This window comes from Cupressus sempervirens, chromosome 2, assembly GCF_028749045.1.
Source record: "Cupressus sempervirens isolate cs-2001-9-10 chromosome 2, ASM2874904v1, whole genome shotgun sequence".
Classification (NCBI taxonomy): Eukaryota; Viridiplantae; Streptophyta; class Pinopsida; order Cupressales; family Cupressaceae; genus Cupressus; species Cupressus sempervirens.
The window spans coordinates 54822504-54846376 of NC_143119.1; the positions used below are offsets into that span (position 1 = coordinate 54822504).

General features: G+C 34.9%; 1 protein-coding gene across 6 annotated transcripts in view; it reads right to left on the reverse strand.

Annotated features, from left to right (window-relative positions):
- Positions 1-23873, reverse strand: part of LOC149571031 (uncharacterized) — a 231434-nt gene that overhangs the window by 178952 nt on the left and 28609 nt on the right. The gene's annotated exons all lie outside the window — the stretch shown is intronic.

Here is a 23873-nt window from a genome sequence, read left to right on the forward strand (position 1 = left end):
TCTTGATGTTTGTAGCTTCAGTCGGATAAAATGAGATAATCCCACTGAAGACATATATATTGAGGAAATACAGATATTATTTGTGGAGAAATTAATATAAAGATCATGCTTAACTACATCCATCCATCCATCCGTCTATCTATCTATCTATCTATTGATCGATCGATTGATCTATCGATCTATCTATCTATCAATCTATCTATCTATCTATCTATCAATCCATCCATCCATCTATCTATCTATCTATGGATCCATCCATCCATCCATCTATCTATCTATCTATTGATCGATTGATTGATCTATCGATCTATCTATCTATCTATCCATCCATCCATCCATCCATCTATCTATCTATTGATCCATCCATCCATCCATCCATCCATCCATCTATCCATCTATCTATCTCTTTGTCTATCTCTCTCTCTATCCATCTCTCTGCCTATCCATCCATCTATTTGTCTATCTATCTATCGGTCTATCTCTCTGTCTGTCTATCTATCTGTCTGTCTATCTATTTGTCTGTCTATCCGTCTATTTGTCTGTCTGTCTATCCGTCTGTCTGTCTGTCTGTCTGTCAATCAATCTCTCTCTCTCTCTCTCTCTCTCTCTCTCTCTCTCTCTCTCTCTCTCTCTCTCTCTCTCTCTCTCTCTCTCTCTCTCTCTGTTTGTCTGTTTGTCTTTCTGTCTATCTATCTATATACACTAATGAAAGTCTTTATTTATGTTAGTCTCCTATAATATTTGACCAATCATATTAAACATAATTACCCAACATGTTGTTGACTAGGCACATGTCTAACTCAACAGCTAGTTTGATGGGTGATTAGAGTGTGGGTGTGATAAGGAGTCAAAACCCTCTATGACACTACTCCAAACCCTCATATTTACTATGAATTCTATCTGGAGAAGATCCCATGACAAACATATAAACAATTAAGTCTTTAAGTGGTATTCGATCTACATTAATAGTTGTTGAATTTAGAGGATCGTGGCAAATGTATTAGCACTTCGTGTACAGTATGTGTTTTCAAAGGTAGCAATCCCTTGTATTTATATTGAGAATAAGCCAAAAGTAGACTATCTATTTGTTATTAGGTAATTAATATACATATAGTATTGTGTCATAGGTTTATCCGACTAAAGCTACCAAACATCAACACTCCCTCTTAGCTAGGGAGGATAAACACAAGATATAATATTACCTCAATGTAAAATCAAGAATGGCAAGTTTTTAGGATATCTTTGATCAGAAGATATCCACCATTTAGATATCATCTCATGATATCAAGAGTAATAGCCTCTTGAAAGTCAAGTCACATGATATTACCAAGTTCTCAAAAATGTTATAAGGTATGCTCACATATCCTCAATGATACTTACCATAGGAACATTCATGGTCTGTTTAAGGAACTTAGTTCACCATGCAAGTTATCATCTGTTGTGATCTACTTAGACATCATAAGATGACCATCACAATAGAAGGCTATGGTCTATTTAAGGAACTTATTCCACCATGCAAGTTATTGTCTATCATGGTCTGCTTAGACATCACATCACAATAGATGGCCATGGTCTATTTAAGGAACTTAATCCACCATGCAAATTATCATCTTTTGTAATATTCTTAGACATCATAAAATGTCCATCACAATAGAAGGCCATGGTATGTTTAAGGAACTTAATCCACCATGCAAGTTATCGTTTATCATGAAATGCTTAGACAAAATGAGATGTCCATCATAATAGAAGATTAAGTTATTGAAAGATCGTAGCCTTCAAATAAATTTTACAAGTACAAGTGATAATCATTTGCAAGTTGTCACTTCCTCATGATGACACAGGGAGTAGACCCATCAATAGGGAGTTGGCCCAACAAAATCATGCAGTCAGACACATGGATTTCAGCCTCCCACTAAGTATCAATTTTTTTAGCTCCTCATCCAATATTGTCTTTGATAAAATCTTAGACTCCCTCTGTATCTGATATAAATCTTCCTTTTTTCTGCAAGAACATACTTAGAGAGAAAGGAACAGATCAAGGCAACTAACTCTTATAGTACGTATAGAAATACAACAAAAAAATAAGAGACTAATATAATACTCAAGGGTAATAAAGTAATTCTGCATAATAATATAAGATCATTCCAATATAATATAGACAAATATTTTAATATATATTTTAATCTATATTTTTCAAACATATTATGTCCTTATCAAATAGCTAACTACGATTATGAATTTCTTATTCAAATACTAAGTAACCCATACATATTTAGTTATATGTTCTTTATCAATACCAAATATATTTAACAATCAATCCTACCATGTTCCCAAAACTATATTTACTTTAAGTATCATATTCACATAGGAGTCTTAATAATAAAGAGATAAACGCTTACCTCCATGCCACCCCCTTTCTTATTTATTTTCCAAGTCAAGGGGTGACGACATGCATAAATCCCTATGATTTCCAATTAGAACTATCCGTCTAGGGCACACCTTTCTTAGAACATGAGTTTATGTCAATGCATTTCCACATTAATGTTTAGTGATTACTATTAGCACCAGAATTTGCACCCTAAAACTAAGCACCTAAATACTTAGAAATTCTAGTCAACATGGGAGCAATCACGAGTTTGTGGGTAAACTGTGTAAGTGACTAAACCTCTTGATTCTAGGCCGGTTCTTGTTTGATGTTATGTGATGCTCTACCTATACTATGAACTTTTGAGGAAAGGGGGTAGGAGGTACAAAAAAGAAGCATTACTTAAACGGAAAAGGTGATGTACCAAAACAATGATGAAGGATTTGATGTTTTAATAACACAATGATATGACATACAATCAACTATGCAATACAACTGTGATGAAAATCTCTGTATAAAAGTGTTTCAGAAGAAGGCTTTTAATGAATAATATCAAAAGATATAAACCATAACCAATATTATTTCATTAAACTGCACAACTTATGACCTATGCATAACGATTTTACTAACACAGATAGGTGCGAAAATGAGACATAAATTTAAAAGTTCTTGAGAAAACACAGAAAATAAACATCAATCACCAACCTTGCACATAGAAAATGAGTCCCAAAGTAGATCCCGCTAACTGTATTATGCCTTCAAAGGTCAAAAACATCAACTTCAGAGATACAACTCAGAAAAATGAGCATACAAAGGACAATAAAAATGTCACAATAGTCTTCTCTCCTTTCAGAACTGCATCCATCCATCCTTGGTATGACAATTTCAAAATACTAAATACAAATCTCTTGGGGGTCGAAATCAGGAAACAAGGCTACAAAAAGGGAGTCAAATCTTATCAAAAAGATGACTCACTGCATAACAACTGTACTAAGTCATAATGAAACCCATGGCTCATGTCAAAATCCCCCAGAAAAGCTCTAACTGGCAATAAAGACCTCCAAAATGCTTGGTGAAAGTTTAAATTCGACCCAAACCAACCCCCTAAAATTATTCCTTAATCCCAAGTCAAACTTAATACTTGGCAAAAATACAACTCAGTCACCTCCTTATTAGGAATTTATCCAACCAAAAGACCTTTTCCTACTCAAAATCAACCCCATATAGCACCACAAATAAGTCATAATTTGATAACCCCTATTTAGAAACATTAACATCAATTTTGCATTGAAATTTTAATATTACTTATTTGATTTATAATTTATCAAAATAAGTAATATTAATTACAATAAAAAAAAAAGCAAAAATGAATAAAACAAACATTAATGTTTACAAACCCCTTTATGGTCATCTAAACACATATATCGATTGGAAAAAAGATCAAGGAAAATAAAATTCCACTTGGCCAGGAAAAGGCAACGTGGTGGATTCTTCTCCAAGTATTTCATGAGAAATCCCTAAAGCAAAAAAGTATCCTTTCATTTGTATTTTCATTTTTGCCTTTTTGAATGCTCTGGTAGAGCTAGGGTTTGTAGGGAGAGATTTTACCATTCTGCTATGATAATGTTTGTTGGAGCATTCAAATCAAGGGTTTTTATGCATGCCGTCAACTGTGACTTGTTTTTCAACACTTCCCATGAATGGAAGCACGTTTTTTCTGTTGTTTTCATCACATTGTAGCTGGAAGCCGCCTTCTATATTCACCATTGTTAGGGGTTTTGATCTGCGTTTTTTCTTGCTATTTGATCATTTAGAGTCGCCATGGTCTTCTCTGTTTTGCTTAAATCGGCCATGAATGGAAGCACGTTTTTCTAGATTGTTGTTTTCACTAGAAACGTGACTGGAAGCCACCATGGAAGGTAACATTCTGCTCTGATTTGAAAGGCACGTTTTTCCATTGTTGTGGAAGTAATAATAAATTTTGGGCATTTCTTCTTCTGCTACTTGGGTTGCCATTTTGTGCTAAGCTAGAAGCATGATTTCTTCATTGTTCACCAGTATTGTTTTATAAGGAAAAGAAATTTCTGGGCATTTATTTTCCTTATCTATTGAAATGCCACCATTATGGAAAAGAAATTTGGAAATAACAAATTGGTTTCTATATGGAAGTCGGGCATATCTCTTTGCATTCATATTTTTTGATTTATGTTTTTGGAGGTAACATATATCGACTTCCTCTTGATTTCTACTTGTCTTGATTAGTAGATCTGATATAAAATACTCCATTTTTCAAAAAAAAACCCGATTTGGGTTTCTTCAATAACTCTTCACTCTATTATTTATTCGTTATGGCTGCTGTAGCTGCTCATTAACGGTTTTAACGTGAGCATTTCCTTTCATTTGCAGCTATAGATGACACTGCTGGAGGGTTATATATTGATTGTTTGGCTGGAAGCTTGATTTTTACTTTGCATATGATATACATTGCTGTAAAATATCAAGAATTTTTAAAATGACTTAAATTTAATTTAAAATGCATTTTTTTGCAAAATTCAATAAGAAGGTGAATCTAATAAGTCAGTAAATAAGTAAACAAACCAAACAAGCTAATCTAGATATTATATAAATGCAATACATAACAAAATCCGATCGTCATGTGGAATGTCAATGGCTGACAGCCATAGTTAAAGACTCTGAAGTCTGAAGCAAACTAAAAATAGCAAATTGTCATTGTAAAAAGATAAACAAATACAATATAAAATTAGTCTGCATCTTCCTCTTCCTAGTAGCTCTAGTAAAAACTATGGGTGTGGAAAGCAGTCTAGCCCTAGCAGTCCATTGTGGTTGTGGTTGTAGTTGTGTCTCAATATCAATCCTAGATGTAGCTAGTGTTGGCGCTAACAATGACTCCTCATCTTCCATATCCTCACTCTCACTGTCCTAAGTGTCCTCACTCTCACTGCCCTCCTCCTAAATGTCATCCAATCTAGGTGTAAAACCACCCTATTCGAATTGGTATTTTCTTCAAAAATCTCTTTGAATCCACTTCAAATCCACCAATAAATCTATAAGGCTTCCAATGACTATTTCTCTCCACCAATCCCTTCTCTCCTCCAAAGGCTGCAAATTTTTAAATGGGCCACTAAATGGTATCTCATTGGGCTATTTGTGAGATTTTTTCAACTTCTCGGCTGAGATTTGGCACGAAAAACTTGCATTTTCTCACCACTCCAAACTTCTCGCAAGAAGCTGATTTTTCAGTCACTTATCGGTGCTATTTTGAACTATGCTTCCGAGTCAAACATTCAAAAAGGTCCATCATGCTACTAATGATATTTCTTGGAAAAAAATGCAGAAGGCTGTAAATTCGACAAGGTAATCTCCAATAATCCTATTACATTTTATGAATTCAATACTTGATGATATGATAGTTTATGAGAAATATATTCCTCCTTATTTATAGGCTTAACTATGTAGGGACACAACCCCTCATTTTATTTTAAAGGGACTAGTGTCTTAACTAAAATGAATGATAAGGTTACAAATGCCAAGAGTACATCATCATGTTATACTTAGAATGATTGAGTGATAGAAGCCATTGACTCTCCCCTTCAAAAACAAAAAAAGCATTATCCTCAATGCTTAGCAGCTTTAGATGCTTCAGTATAAATTGTTTGTATTCCCACGTCGCATCTTCAATTGACATATTCTTCCACTTGATTAGGAACTCCCAGATAGCCCTATTCCACTACTTTCTCAATAATTTCCTTGATTTCTAAAATAAACATGCCTTCTAACTCTTGTAATTCAAATTGGATTATAAAATTGTTGTTCATTATTTTCTTTAAACAAGAGACATGGAAGATAGGATGAATTTTGGAAGATGGTGGAAGTTCTAACTTACAAGCAACATTTACTATTCAATAACAACCTTATAGGGACCATAAAATTTTGGTGCCAACTTGATTTTCTTACGTTATTTAAGGAAAATCCGTTTATAAGGTTGTCACTGAATGAGATAACCCTCTTTGAAATGCCTCTCACAAATATGTTGAACTACTTGGACTCCTAAAATACATTTGCTCATCCTATTGGAATAGCAAATATTTGTGAATCTAGATAATAACTCCCATAAAAATCTCTATATGATGGCATTAACCACCACAGAAAAGTTGTTTTGCATCAGCTATCATGACTTGAAAGTTAAGACATTGGATAAACAAGACAATTGAGCTCATTAGCCAGGCTTCTATCAAAAATATTATGTGTACTACTTCTCAACCAACATTGTCACCTTTTTCTTTTTTAACTAGCCAAACATTTGTGGCATGCTTGTTCTATTCAATGCATGTAAGAAGGTAATCACACTTTCTTCTTCCTCTATACTTTTATAGTTCAGTTCCATATTTGGTTCTTCTAAAGCTACTTCTTCCTCTTCTTCAACCTCATTCTCAATAATCATTAGTCTTCCTCCTTACTCACACATTTATGACCCTTGGAACATTTTCTATCACAATGCCAATACATACCTTCTTCTCTTTTCCCTGCCTCTTGTAGAGGAGACAACTTAGTCATTTGTCTTGCGTTAAAGAACTTAGCCCCATATTTGTTAATAGCATCAATGACATTTCTATCTTTCCATCTTATCGTTTGACTTTGTGTTGATCTTTTTGTAGTGAGGCTCCATTGCTCAATATGTGATGCTTGTTGCATAGTTTGTCATAATGTACAAAGTTGCAACAAACAAAAAACATGTTTGATTTGATCATTAAGTAAATTGATGTACAGTTGTAGCCTCTATTAAGGTGTCACATCTTGACATTGAATTGCCAATCTCATATGCTTAGCATTAAATTCTGCTACACACTCTATTTGTTTTAAATTTGTTAGTTGAGTATATAGCTCATTTTCTATGGTTGGCCAATTAATAAATATTCTCCAACTAAACATCTTCAGTTGTTATTCACTCTATTACAAAGTAATTGAAAAAAATTTGCTTGTTATTAACAGAGACTGAGAAGTCTATATATACAAAAGAATAAAGCGATGTTTCCTTAGGAAACGATCGTAAATAATAGAAATATTCTATTCTAGCTAAAAGAAAGCTGAAGAAAGCTAACAGATAACTACAACTAACTAAATATTAGAGGCATTCTAATATTTACAGAAGATTAGAATAGATAACCATTAGATACTAAATAGAGATAATAATACACTCATCATCTATTGATATCATTGATTAGGTTCAGATTCTAATGTAGTGAAACAATGTCAACCACTACATCATTATATATATGGAGTTTAAAATATTATTCCTTGAGACTTCTGAATTAGCATCTACACCATCAAACTTATTGTGATGTCCCATTTCTAGAATTGAGTTTTAATCAATGATAATAACGATTAAATTAAAATGAATAAATATATAAATAAATAATAATCGATATAAATACAATATAGATAACCATCAAATTTTTTTTAATATTTTTTTGTGATCGGTAAGAGGCCGAAGCCAAAAGTAATTATTGTTATGTGTTGTGATTAATTATTATTATTTATTAAACTTGAGTAGAGTCGAACCCAAGACATCCCAGATAAGAGGCTCACAATTACTATTGTGTTGTAAGCTCTTGCCTTAGATAACCATCAATATTAAAATATAAAAATTAAATAAATAAATTTGTTAATTAATGAATTAATTAATATTTACGTTATAATATAAATATATAATGTATAAGTTACGAAAAATGGTGAATAATTGCAGAGCAGTAACCAAACGCAAAGCAGTGAATTCCAGCAAACATGCGAATCACTCCAAAGGGACAAATGGAGATCATAAGAATTTTAGACGCCCTAAGGAAAATCAATATCAGAGTTCTGCGAAAGTCTACAATACATCTTATGTTCAATATGCTATAGAAACCGGAAATAAATTTTCCAGTCTAGCCGATCCGGATAGACATAAGGAGTTGAATCGCGGGAAATCTGTTTCGCAAAATAGAGGGATTTTTGGAAAGTCTTTGGAGCTAGGGTTAGGCCATACAAATTACAACCAACATAGTGCAAGCTCCATTGATAATTATTGACCCCATGCATTCTTCACTGTAGAAAGTCTTAATCATCAAATCAAGGTTTTCAACATGACAAAATACACTTCATCCATCAAATGCAATGATCTATCTCCTCCACCCATATTAGATAGGGTTTCATTTCAATCTCCTTGCCGTGACATATCCATAAGCTTGGATGCAACCAATGGTGTATCCTCTAAACCCTACGTCCCCCCATATCGGGGGGATCTGTTAAAAAAGGTAGCAAAAGTATGGCAAATCCCTCAGGAAATCCACCTCATAATGCAGATCCAGATAATTCCATACTGATTCAAACCGAAGAATGCGAAGACGCATGGCTAGAATGCAAAAACCTCGGACGCTTCGCAATTTGGACTGGAGCCAAAGAAGAAATGTTTTTTTCTATCCAATAGGCTTGAAGATAATTGTCGAGGTCAGGTAAGTATATCTCTCTTCGCTGATAATGTCCTTTTCTTGAATTGTTTTGATCAGGCTGTTAAAAATGAGTTTATCAATGTTTTAGAGTGTTTCTTTAATGGCCAGAGTGTCAAATTTGTTGACTGGTCTCCAAACTTTAAATTAGTAGATTTAGATGTTAAGTGTCCAGTTTGGTTTAATATCTTTTCTTTACCACCCGAACTAAATCAAATTGAAATACTCAGATTGATCGGGTCATCTTTAGGAGAATTTATAGGAATTGATGTGTCTTATTAGTTTGATAATAATGTGAAATTATTAATCAAAACCAAATTTAATCAAGGGACATTCGTTCACAAAAAGGTAATAACAAACAAGGCTAATTATGAATTAAATCTGCATACATTTAAAGGAGAGATTTCTGATATCATTAAAATTGAGGATCATATGGGTATGGGAATCAGAAATCTTCCCCTTACTTCAGATTTTCGGTCTACATTTCCTTCAGTTTCCAAACTGCGAAAAAAGATGGGCATTCAGTATGCAAATTTTGACTCCTTTCTTCAGCCCAAAGACAAAGAAAGGACCCAAATGGAACTGCATCTTTCAGAATTAAGAAATCAAGGAGAGGATAAGGGATTTACAGCATCTAACACGAAGGTGAAATCTATCATTGTTCACAAAGAATCCCCGGAATTATGTCAAAAGAAAGAGGTGTCAAAAAAGTATAAAGCTAAGAAGAATAAGAAATCTTCCAGAACTTTGAAACAAAGGATTATTTCTGAAGATAAGAGGAGATGTCAAATAAAGAGGAAATGGCAATTACAAATCAGAATCAGGTAGCAAGCAATGAAGAGGGAGCTAAAATAGTATATCATTCAAATATGAATCTAGATGGAGAAAAGGGTTCAAGCAGGAAAGATCTGTGTAATATAAGAAGCGCTACAAGAGAGGAAGCTACAGTTGTAGAAGAATCAGCAAAGTCTCAAATCAGGGCTACAGAAGGTTCAAATAAAGATGATATAGCTGAAGCAGAAAACTCCTTACTTTTTGCTTCACCAAAAGATGGAGGTGAGGACAATAACTCTCCAAAGATGGAAAGGCAAGTTGTTCAGCAGCAGATACAAGATATTGAGGATGAAACATCTACTCCCAGCAAAATAGGAATTAGTTTTTCTTCCAAATTCTAGCAAACTCCGGCTGCTTTCATGACTTCACCATTTACTCCAGAGGTCAACTAGTCCAATTTGATTTTTGGGGGTAAAAGGACAGAAGGCTCTATTATTAAAGATGTCCAGAACTTCTTAAACAAAGATTTGGATACCTCTCCAGAGGAGGAAACTTTAATTCCAGAAGACAAGGACTTAGAACAGCTATCTGAGGAGCTAATTCAGGTTTTTAGCTTTGATAATATAAAAAACAGCACAGCCTCCCAAAAGGAGAATCTAATCCAAAGAATCATCAAACTAGGTAGTAAAGATTACACAGCCAAAGATCTTAGAAGGGATCTTCTAACGATTGAGATGGAGGATAATATATTGAGACAAATTGAGAAGTATGGTAACATATCAGAAGTAAACCAGGAAACTAATTGTACTGGTATTTGTAACAGGGCAGAGCTAAATTCTATGGATGTAGACAAGGGTGGAATAGGGAGTCAAATCCTTAGTAAATTGGAAAACGAAGAGCTGGACAATATAGGGGATATCAAGACTTTCACAGTACATAGTCCTGTTAATTACCAACAGGATCTCGGGATATATATGAATCAGGATGGATTGAGCTCTCCAAAATATGGCAGAGTAAAGGGCAAAAGAGGCAGGAAGTCTTTGAAGGAATTAAGGGAGGCTGATGGACACTGCAGAGAGCAACAAAAAATTGATGATTTACTGAATATTGGGAAGGGCAAATGCCTTCCCAGGGCATCATGAGGATCATCACATGGAATGCTAGGGGCTTAAATTCCCTTAGCAAAAAAATGTTAATTAAACAATATCTTAAAACTTTTAATTTAGATATAATTTTAATTCAGGAAACAAAATTGAATCAGTCAGAAGGTTTAAAACTCAATAAGATGTTAGGAATGTGGGAATCGGTCTTTCGGGAAGCTGCCAGTGCGTCAAGAGGTTTAGGTATAATTTGGAATCCTAAGAAAGTAGACATTCACTGCTTAGAATGTGGTAACAATTGGATGTGTGTCTATGTGCAAAGTCTGAAATCAGAATTGAAATTCATTTTAATCAATTTTTATGGTCCTATTAGTCTTATAGGGAAGAATGTTGTATGGGATGAATTAAGTTCTGTTTTCCTTAATTTTAACGACATTCCTATTGTGATAGGGGGCGATTTTAACACCATTTTAAGTTTGGACGAAAAAGTAGGTCGCGAGCAACACCTCTCTCAATCATCTTTAGATTTTCAAGCATGGATTGATAAACATAACATGATAGACATTTCGTTGAATAATGGCACCTTCACTTGGAATAATAGAAGGAAGGACTATGCTTATATAGCGGAGAAACTAGATAGGTTTTTTATTTTAGGGAGTTTTGCTAATTGTAACATGAACTTTCAGTCCTTCATCATGCCATATGCAGGTTCGGATCATTTTCCTATTTGTGCTGAGTTTTTTGAACCTTCTAAACCAATTAAAAACCCATTTAAATGTGAAAAGAAGTGGTTTCAAGATCCTAATTTTATCAAGAATATTAGAGCTTGGTGGACTCAAGCTAGCTTTGAAGGCTCCAAGATGTTTATCTTTATATCCAAATTAAAAAATTTAAAGGAGATCCTTAGGTGGAACAGAGAACACTTTAACAACATCTTCAAACAAAAGACGGAAATTGAAGACAAGTTAAAAACTCTAAATCAAGAAATCATTAAGCATGGCATGAATAACGAAAGTTACTTATTAGAAAAAGAACTTCTCGCGAAACAAGAAGATATTCTCTCCAAAGAGGAAATATTTTGGAGACAAAAATCTCGAGATAAATGGTTGGATGAGGGAGACAGGAACACAAAATTTTTCCACAATTCAACCATCTACAATAGATCTCAAAACAAAATCACTAGTATCACTAACCATCTGGGTATTCATACGGAGAATCCCCAAGAAATAGCGGATACGTTCGTGTCACATTTTCAGGGATTATTAAATAATTATGAAGGATCAAATAGGGTGGCTCAATCCAATATGCTTAAATTTATCCCTAAATTAATTTCGTTTGAGGATAACAAAAATTTAAATAAACCTATCACTTTGGATGAAGTTCGATCAGTAGTTTTTAATATGACTACTGAGAAATCTTCAGGGCCTGATGGTTTTCAGGCCTTCTTCTTTCAAAAGTGTTGGGATATTTTGGGGAAAGATTTATGGAAAGCAATTGAAGCATCCAGGAATGGAGGATCCTTGTTGGCTGAAATAAATCATTCTTTTTTCACTTTAATCCACAAGAAGAATAGGTCGGAATATCCTGGAGACTTTCATCCTATTGCCTTGTGTAATACGAATGATAAAATCTTTTCTAAAATTCTGGCGAATAGACTTAAAGGACTTTTGCCAAAGTTGATCTCCGAAGAGCAGTCTGGCTTTGTCTCGAGAAGATCTATTTTGGATGGTATCCTTACTATCCAAAAAACTATCCATTCAGCATCAAAAAATAAAGAAGCATGTATGTTTATGAAATTAGATATACAAAAGGCTTATGATATGGTTGATTGGTGTTTCCTTTGCAAGGTCCTTGAGGCCTTCGGATTCTCCCATCAATGGATCATTCTTATCTTCAAATTTATCTCCACCCCTAAGATCTCTATTCTTATTAATGGCATGCTTGAGGGCTTATTCGAAATTTCAAGAGGTATTAGACAAGGGGATCTGTTATCTCCTTCCCTCTTCATCATTATGGCGGAAGCATTTGGTAGAGCAGTTTCAGATGCATATCTAAAACAAAAGATTTATGGTATCACTGTAACAAAAAAACTTGCCTAACATCACTCGCCAATAGTATGCAGATGATACAATCTTGCCAAGTAAGAGTACAGTACCTAAGGCTTTGGGTTTTAAGGATATTATACAGTCATACATGGACGCCTCAAGTCAAAAGGTGAATAAAGAAAAATCTGAAATTTTCTTTATGAATACTAATCCGATCCTGGAAAATCGGATTTGTAGGATTATGGGTTACAGAAAGGGGCTATTTCCGTGCAAGTATTTAGGTATTTCTCTGGAGAAGGGCTCGAAATCAAGTAAAGTATGGTTGGACATGCTTGAAAAGATGGATAAGAGGATAAGTAGTTGGAAAGATAAGTGGCTCACTAAGGCGGGCAAAACTACTAAAATTAGTTTGATCTTATCAGCTATTCCTATCTTTCCTCTATCTTGTCTCCCTCTCTCTAACTGTATGATTTCGAAATTTGAGTCCAAACGTAGAAACTTTCTTTGGAATGACAGTGAGGATGATAAGAAATTAGTCCTCATTAAATGGAATAATTTATGCAAACCTAAGGAATTTGGGGGTTTAGGTATTAAAAAATTGCAGTGGCAAATGAAGTGTTAGGGGCCAAACTTGTTTGGCAGTTATATACGGAAAGTGACCGCAAATGGGCCAAGATTTTATATTATAAATATCTTGATCCGACTGACCCGTTGCCGCTCTCTAGGATGGAAAGCTTGCCAAAAAGGTCGGAGTTTTGGAACTTTATGTCTAAATGTCAGAAATTAATATGTAAGTTCTTGACTTGGGATGTGGGTTTGGGGGATAAAGCCTTATTTTGGGAAGACTCCTGGGAAGGTCACCCTTTGATTCCTTCCTCCTCTTGTCACGATAATCTTGAAATCAAGCTGACAGCTTTATGAGGTGATAAGGTCAAGGATTATAAGATTAAGATATGCTCTGATGGGTTCTAGCAGTGGAGGTGGCGACCGGTTGATGGGTTAGGATTAGATCCTAACTCAGTTAAGACCTATGAGATTATTGTGTCTGAAAGATGTATCAAACAATCTGAAAGGTTTGATGATCTCATTTGGGTTGGCTCTAAGGATGGTAAATACAGTGTGAAACATGGCTATAAGGCTCTAGTCCATTCTCAAAGTTGGAAGCTAGTTGAGATGCCTCTCAAACTTTGTTGGGATGTTGCTTGTCTTCCTAAGGCTGGATTCTTTTTGTGGCTTGCCCTTCAAAATAGAATCCTGACTGTTTATAGATTAGCTAGATTTGGCATCATAAGCCCTTCTTGGTGCGTTTTATGTAAGTGTAATAATGAAGATGTGGATCATCTATTCTATAACTATCCATTTGCACAAGCATGTTGGGAGTGGCTTAGGTCTCGACTTATGTGGTCCTCTCCTTTGCCGAACTCCTTTCAAGCTTTTCTCTCATCATGGCCTTCTAGCTTGGATCGTGGGGTTTACAATAAGATTTGGAATATTTGTCCCTCTATTATTGTGTGGGAGTTATGGAAGGAAAGAAATCGTCATATCTTTCGAGATACGGAAATGAGTATGGAAGGTTTTCTTCTGAAAATCGAAGCATCCATTGTGGAGGTACTGAATTCTCATCTTAGGAAATTGACTAAAGAAGAGGGCTCCTTCTCCTCCTGGGATGGCCTTATGAAAAAGCACTGGCCTAACCTCATCAATCTGCCCCTTGTTTATTTGAAGAAAAGTATGGAGGCTAGGGCTAGTTGCAAATGGGTTCCACCTCCATATGGATGGTTTAAACTCAATTTCGATGGTGCTACAAGAGGTAATCCGGAGTGGCTGGAATCAGGTGTATAATTAATAATGACTGTGGCAAGTGGGTTGCGAAGCTTGCCTCGCCCATTCCTCCCACGTCTAATAATTTGGCAAAATAGAAGCACTAGATAAAGGATTACAACTATGTTCTAGTCTAGGATTATCTAAAGTCATCATTGAAGGTGATTCTCAAATTATTCTAAATGCAGTAAGGAAGCGTGGGACACCTAATTGGGTTTTAAACTCTAAACTAAAAGAAGTCCTTCTATTCCTTGATCGTATTGAAGATTCTCAAGTTTGCCATATATTTCGAGAAGGAAATAAAAAAGCTGATCAGTTAGCTAATAGAGGAGCTGATGAAGAATCAATTTTAATTTATAATAATCGGTAATCCTTTTGGTTATGGGGTACACGTTACAATGGTCTTATATTTTAGGCTTATTCTTGATCATAGGTAAGTTAGGTATATTTGTTCTTTAGAGGGTATGTCGAGGCATTTTTTGTTCTTCATATTTGTTTAAATTAAGTTAGGTCTTCAGTTCTTTTATTCCATTTCCTTTTTCCTTTTCTTTTGTTTTTCTTTTGATTCTAGTTTTGCCTTTTGTCCTCTTTTCGTGTCCTTGTCTCGGGCCCTCGATAGTTTATATCTTTGTATTTCAGGATAGATGTTTTGGCTATCTCTCCTTTGTTTTGGTCTCCTCGGGATTCATCCTTCTATTTCTATCCTTAGTTTGTAATATGGATATTGCCTTTTTTGTCTTTTGTCTTTCGTGCTCTTTCTATGTATTTCTGGGTTCGCTTTGTGTCGTCAGTATATATCATGATTGCTTTAGGTTTATTCCCTTATGATGTAATTTATTGCCATTATCTTCTAGCACATTCTGAGGTCGGAGAATGATGGAAACAGTTGGAAGTACTCAAGACTCTATGTGGGTTTATTTATGACAGTTGTATCTATTCAATTTTATTCCCAATAGTCTATGTTGTTTCTCTCATTTTCAATGGAGTCCAATATTTACGTCTTTCACATGACAGAGAACTGGACTATGGCATTCTTGGGCAATGTTAAGCCTGAGAGATGGAGTCGCCTTCTTAAGCCTGCTGATGATATGACCAAGTTTTCTATTAGTAGGGCCATAGGAGAGGGTGTTTTTTACTACAGGGCCACTTGGAAAACTAACAATAGCATTATAGGCTCATTTATTGGTTGTCGAGTGCGTGCAAAGATTGGGTGTGAGGACATAGCCAAACTATGCTGCGATATCTTCAGGCTAGTATGGCGTAAAGGGTTGGAAAAGGCTGTTTACAGCATTGATGAGAAATTTCGGATCCCATTGCCGGAGAAGTATACGAGTCTCCCTCTGCGTGCGACAAATCTGGAAACCGCATACCGACGTCAGTCCCTAATAATCAAGGATAGTTTGGCTTTTTACCAAGAATGGCCTCACATGGAAGCAAGCATCCAGTTCTTACTTCGACGGAGGAAGATTATAGTAGATGAGGGCAAGGAGTGGATAACAAATTACCTCTCCATGTTCAACGCCTACATCCAACCGGGTGTGGTCTTTGATGATCTCAACACCCTCGAATTTTGCACACTCAACTCCGAAAAAACAAGCAAGGCAAAGGTTAACTTTGAATTCATCCTAATTACGTCGTTGATAAATCCAATGACATTCCAGAGGTTATAATGGTATCTTGGAAGAAGTAGGATCAATTAGGGTATATGTAAATTTTGTGTTATATCTATGGGTTTTTCTCTCTGTCTAGGTATTCTAGGGTTCGCAAATATAGTTATGTCCATTTGTAATAGTTTTACCTATGTATCTACCAGGACCTTTTAAGGTGGGTTTTGATATTTGGGTGATAGTTCTTCATCTTTTTGTATAAACAGACTTTATATATAATATTACGCAGTTCATATTTTAATCATTTGTTGCATGGTTTTTTGTGTTACTCTTTGTATGGTCTGAGCTTAGTTATTGATTGATTAATATGTATGGAGCTCTTAAAGGATGCGGATTTCATTTTTTAAGAATCTCTAGAGTGTTAATATCATTATGATTGGATTTGGTTTAGTAAATATAGTTCAGTCGAAATTAATTTGTTATTAATAGATCTGTAACTTTGACACGCGAATGGTTGGTTCTCTCAACATATGCATGTTCGATATCCTTTAGTTGTTTCCTTATATATATTTGTGTATAGATTAAGATTTAACTTCTCTTTAAAGCTCTCCTGCGTATCTTCGGGTTTACAAATTTGGCCTTTTTTGATGGTAAGGCATTCAACCGAGTGTTTTGTTTCTTGAAGCTGTGATTTTTATGGATCTGGTATTATGTCCCACATTCTGCAAAGGTTTTTCAAGTTCGGAAACCGACCAGGGGTAATCTGTATCATATGGTGTATTTTGTTTTTATCTTTTCTCTGCAAGTAATAATCTTATGATGGTATTTAGATTTGGTACTTTAGCGGTATGAATCTTTGCTTTGTTGAAGCCTCTAGTTCTGTGATGTTTTGACTCTATGGTGATTAGAGCCCTAGCTGGACTGTTTCGAGGTATCTAGCTGTTTTTTCCATCTAATGTAGGCATATGTATACTTATGATCATGTACTTTTAAGGGCTTGTTCTATGCAGGAATGGAGGTCTTTGCATTTTTGTTACTAGGTTGTATATGGTTAATCTGTGGGCTTTTAACAAGGGATTTAGTTAATTGATTTAGTTTCAGGCTATATGATTCAATCTTTAGAGTAGATTAGGTATTTTATTATTGGCCTCCTCATTTTACTTAGTAATTGTGCATGGGAGAATTTTATTAATGGTTCGATTTTATAAGATGGATTCTTATTGTTTAAAGCTAGAAATAGATCTGTTTGGACCAATATTCAGGAATCCTTTTTAAGATTTCAATAAAATGTTTTCTAACATTGTTGGTGTTTTAAGTTTAATAGGAGGATTGAGTGTTTAAGGCAGGTACATGGCAAATTTTATTTGGATTCGACATTGGTTCCTTTGGATTGTGGTAACAGCAATACATTTGTGTTATCTTATCTTATACTTTCATTGGGGTATGCCCCTGTATTGTTGTAATTCTTTTAATGGACTGGGGTATGCCCCTTTTAAATTGTAATAATATAGGACGTTTGTCCCCGGCAAGACTAGAGGTTTTCTTCTCTGTTCTTTCCTACCAATGCCCGTTTGAATGGAGTAAAGCTTTTGTACTTAATTCTTTTATTTAATAAAATTAATCAAGGCCTTGGTCATTTATCGATTAAAATAAATATATATATATAATGTATCATCTATTATTAAAAATATTATATACTTGACAAAATATTTATGGATGAAGTACTATGATATTATATATAATTTTCCAAGGGGTACAACTTTAGAAAGTGGAGATTTAGAGGAGGCTACAAAAATTTGAATGACAAGGACATAGATACGATACTTAGGAAAGAAATAGAAGGGAATAAAGATTCAAACATTAAGTCTACTAAAGACTGGAAGAAATTATTCACGAATCCAAAATGGCACGAGTCTTATTATTATGGGTGAATCAATATATATTTGGAGGATATCTTATGTAATGTTCACATTTTTAGCAAGTTCCTGCAGTTGACCAAATCAATTCACTATCACAACCCTCGTGAGCTGACAGTGGGATTTGAGGGTCTCAGTTGTGTGGTTATAGGCTTTCCAACAGCCTATGGTGTGTTTTGGCTCCGTTTTAGGGACTTACTATTTGTAGTAAGTCAATCTGTTCGTTCTGATGAGTTAAGTTAGAGAAGTTGGGTGATGCTCTCGGTTTTTATTTCGAGCTTCTACTTTGGGCTCCAAAAATCTTGGAGGGAGTGTCTATTTATAGTAAGTTACCCCGTCAGGTTCATTCATCGTCTTTCATCATCAAGATCACTTTGGTGTTGTCAGATTTCAATTCTGATGCTTCTTCAGTTGTTTTCGCAAGACGGCTGAATTATTATTATTATTCATTTAAATATGCTGAGGTTGTTATTTTCGTTGGTGTTGTTGGTTGGTCACCTCAATATCATAGCTCGTTGGAACCGGGTCAAAAAGTTTTAAATCGTGGGAACAAGAAACAGTGGCCTTGCGTGTCAAAATAGAGTTATGGTGGATAAAGTCAATTTTGGAACCAAAAGCAATTAATAAATTATATTGATGGCACTTTATTATATTTTAATGTTGTGTAGAGGAAGCTTCTTAAGTGGAGTTCTTTTGAGAAACCGGTGCCATTTGGAGATTATAAATATGAGGACATTTGATGAGAAAAGCATTCAATTATTTGATTATATTATCTTTCTTTATTGTCTTTGTGACACTTCTAAAGTTCTAATTTTTGTGCCCTTGCTGAAGTATAAAGGTTTGGTATCTACAGCTAAAGTATTGTAGATTCAATTTTGAGATTGCTTGGCAAATTGTGCTGAGGTATACAATTTGTTATTTCTCCTACTGTATTAACTGTTACTAAGGAAAAGTTTTAATTTTTCTTGCTGTTGGAGGTTGTTTTGGAATTTGTGAAGGGATTCATTGGAATTTTTATATCAAATTGTGTGTTGGTTAATTTGGAGTTGGTTGAGCGTCAATTTATATCTGTTGTTGGGTTTTATTTTCTATCTACACTTTGGGAGCAGCATTTTCCAAATCTGTAGTTGCATTTGTTGGTCGAAGAATTCTTTGTTGCTGCTACTCTTCATTTCAGAAGGTTTCAAGGCATGTCTTACCTATAAGTTCATGGATTGTAACTTCTAATTTTTTTTGAAGTATTGTTGATTTAGATAATAGGGGATATTTTATCAACTGGGTTGTTGGTATTTTGTGAAAATACTCAATATCTAAGTTGATACTGAAATCTGGAATATTTCAGCTGTATATTCCCTATTTTATATCTAAATATTTGAATTGAAGTTATTATTGCAAAATCTTCTAGTTTGTTGCTATATTCTTGTATCAAAATTGCAAAACCTCAAGAACTAAAAAAAGGAAATCAATTCTTCAGCACAGATTGTTTGAGAGCCAACAGGGTTTATTTCAATGGTATCAGAGCTTACTTACAAAGTGTTTGACGAAATATCAAACAACTGAATTATAAAAGAATTTGGTGTTTGACAAAGTTATAACCGGTTGGGGTTACTACATCTTACCATAGAACATATGAATATTGTAAGAAGCTTGATGATTCTACCTCAAATTTACTGTCACTGGAGTGTTTTGTTTTTACAAAAGTTTATGTTTTCTGTGCTTATTCTAAAATTTCTACTTTTTTGGTATTTTTGACAATATATGGAATAGAAATACAATGCATGAAATTCAATTTGAAAGTTACCACAATGCACTTACAGATTTCATTCACTGATAACTTTCATCAGTTTTCACCAATAGAATATACAAAACAATATCATGCATGAAGAATTTATTTGAAAACAGTGTATAAGAAACCTGCACTGATTTCACTTGCATGCAAACTGTCCCAGATTTGATCACAGCCTTAGGAAATTAACCATTGATGGCTTCTAGTAATCACAAACTTTGAATGAAGGCACCAAGAAACCATGCTTTCTTATAGTCTAACACTGCCAAATGCAACCAAATGCATTCTCCAAGAACAAATTGCAGACATCTGTGATAAAACGCAGGCAGAAACAATTATGCCACCGCTCCAATTAATGCAGCAGCACCCCCTAATTCACTAGTGCATCCCTTCATATAGGTGCTATCTACAATAAATTATCACTCACCTGACTTGCAACTGTATCTGAGATGAAAACTCTAAATCCTCTTCACAATTTGATCACCAAATTAAGCATATTCATAGTCACTAGATGAGATTATTGCTGACACAATTCCCTGGCAGACATCAACCAATTCAAAGTACAAAATGTTTAAAAGAATGTAGTTCCCTCATTTTTAGCAGGACTTTGCAGTTGGCTTGGTCAGTTCATCATTGTGACCCTTGTGAGCTGATAGTGGGATTTGAGGGCCTCAGCTGTGGACTTGCTATTTTTAGTAAGTTTATTTTGGGTAGTTGTCAGTTTTGACAGTGCAGTTGATCGTCATCTCCTATTTATTGCTGGGTTCATATATATATATAAATTAATTATTGAAATTCATTATTAATAAGGCACTTTAAGTCATTTAATGTTATAAAATGGAATTGTGAAGATGAAGCTTCTTAAGTGAAAAGTGTGAAGAAGAAGCTAAGTGCCAAAGTGTATTATAAATATGAGCCCATTTGGAGAGAAAAGCATCCAATCGTCATTTGTTTTAAATTATCTCTTGTGAGGGTTTGAGAATTAATTGGTGAAGTCAGTCATTGCTGGAGTATAATGGATATGAACCTGAGCTTTGGCATCCAAGGTAATTGAAATTTCATTATTAATAAGGCACTTTAAGTCATTTAATGTTATAAAATGGAATTGTGAAGATGAAGCTTCTTAAGTGAAAAGTGTGAAGAAGAAGCTAAGTGCCAAAGTGTATTATAAATATGAGCCCATTTGGAGAGAAAAGCATCCAATCGTCATTTGTTTTAAATTATCTCTTGTGAGGGTTTGAGAATTAATTGGTGAAGTCAGTCATTGCTGGAGTATAATGGATATGAACCTGAGCTTTGGCATCCAAGGTTAGTTCTTCTCTTACTGATATCTTTGTGGTTGAGAAGGCAATTTCTGGTAGACGAATTTGGTATTTGAATTGTGCATTCGGGCATCTGAATTTTAATCTCTATTGGGCATGGAGTCTCTTGCAATTTTTTAGTGGTTATAGTCTGTATTTCCAACACCACCATTATTGTTTCTTACTATGGCTTGGTGGGGCGAAGTTGTGCTAGAGATTTGATAGTTTCAAATCTGATCTGTAGATATAATTGCATCTGTGCTTAAGTGCTGAGGGTTTCAGGTTGGACGCCTAGCAATGTCAGATTGTGGCATGGTTTATTCTGCAAATTACAGTGCCTGAATTCCTTGTTTGTGGAGATAAGCTATCTTGCTGTTGGGTGTTTGAATTTATTGGTGCTGGGCGGTTGAATTCATATGTTCTTGGTGTCTCCATTACCTGCAGTTTGGTCGCCTTCCATTGCCTTATTGGGTGAGTGACAAAAGAGAAACTTTGGCCCTGCATACCTGCATTGAGCGCCCACCCTATGGAGCTCGATCTGCATTAAGGCCCCTGTTAATCACTCACAGCTGGCCTGTTTTAATGCCCGTACTTGGGCAACTATCCTGCTGCAACCAAATGCTAAGATCGGTGTCTTTCTGGACTGCTGTTGCTTTCCTCTGTTGGACTGTGACTTGTTTACCATACCAGTTTCACAGTATTTTATATATTAATAATTGTAATCTGCAAATTGATATTGTGCATGGGCTGTAATTGACAGAGGCAATTGATCAAGGTGCTTGTTTGTTATTCTGGCATAGCATTTAGTTAAATGATATATGCAAATACTAGTGGAAAGAATTGATAGAAATTAATTTGCAGAATGCCTTTTGCTTAGGTAATCCAAAATTGTTGGCTAAGATAGCTTGTTGTGGAAAGTTTATTTGCATATGCCAATATAATGATCAGAACTAAGGAATGATAGATTTCAGCAGTGTGAGCCAAATTGGGCTGACTACAAAGAATTCTCAGTTCTTCCAGATTTCAATGACTCAAACCCTAGGCACAACTCAATCTCCAAAATTCACAATTATCAAACGTACAATAGAATGAATGGATTTTCTCTTATCTTGGTTTTTATATAATTATCCAAGCGAAATCAATTTCTATCTTCACAAATATACCTCTCATAACCTAAATATTACTTAGTTTGGATGTCATTTGCTTTCGTTGCACTCAAATCATAATATTCAATTATAACCCCTCCATTTAGTGCACATCATTATAATATAAAGTATACTTTATCAAACACTTATATATCCTTTTTTTAATAAAGTCCACTTAAAGCATACAGTTATATAATATCTTTGTGATGCACTTTAGTAAATGACTTTTAAGTCATTAAGTGGCCCCATTCAGATAAAGTGAAAATATAGCTTTATAATTGCACTTCACAATGAATTATTACTGAAGCATTACTTTATTAATAATTAAAACAATGCAACTCCAGAAATAAACATTATTTCTTCTTTATGTCTGGACTTGGGAGTTAACCATTGTAGCCATTGTGCATCCAACTGCCTTAATAAAATTAGTAAGGATCACTCTCAAAAATCCACTAGATTACTATAAATACGAAGACCTGCAAAATGAGTCAATCATTGTGCATACCATGAATTCCGGTGCCCTTATCAAAAATAGCTTTGACCACAATTTGACTTACTCTAAATAGTAAGTTCCAAACGCGAAGCTTTGTCAATGTCACCATAACTCCATATTGCTAGCAAATTGTCAGTCCAACCCAAAAGACGATCAAACCTGAACATCCCCAACCACTAGAGTGGGAAAATAACTACTGGCTCAACCAATTAAGAGCCCATATCCAAAACATTAGCCCACGAGGGTGACAATGATGGACTAACAACTCATTCTCTGATACTGGCTAAAATGGGGATACTCTAGTCCACTCTCCCTGAAACTATTTATCCCCAAGAAATCTCAAAAGCAAATAACACATCAATCCACCCAAATCCCAAAGGTAAGGTTGTGTGATGTTCCTATGATCACTAACCAACTCCTGTAACATCACCACCAGTACAACTAACAGAACCTGCCAAACAAAAACAAATCTGACTGTAGATGTTCCAAGAGTGAACATCTCAAAGGGAAGCAACTCGGAAGGCAAACAAAGCTTGCTTCTCCAAACTGTACAATGTGAGCTACCATACACACTGTCTAACGCGTGCATATTTTGTAATGACCCCATTTTTGGAAAGCTTCAGCAGTGGATTGAGTCAGTTCATTATAGCAACCCCTGTGAACTGACAAGGTGTTTTGGGTGTCTCAATTTTGGACTTACTATTCTTAGTAAGTTAAATCCAGGCAATTGTCATATTTGACAATGCAGATGGTGGCGCTAGCAGTTGGTTGTCACCTGCATTGCATGGGACTATTTATTGCATAGATTCATATTAATCAATGATTTATTAGAGGTTTCATTATTATATTAGTACTTTATTATAATAATGTTATAAAATGATGTTCTATCGATGAAGCTTCTTAAGTGAAGTTACATTTGGGAAACTTTAAGCCAATGAGGGTTATAAATATGAGCTCATTTTGATGGGAAGGCATCCGATTAATTATTAGCTTTTGTTGCCTATGAAGAATTTCCTG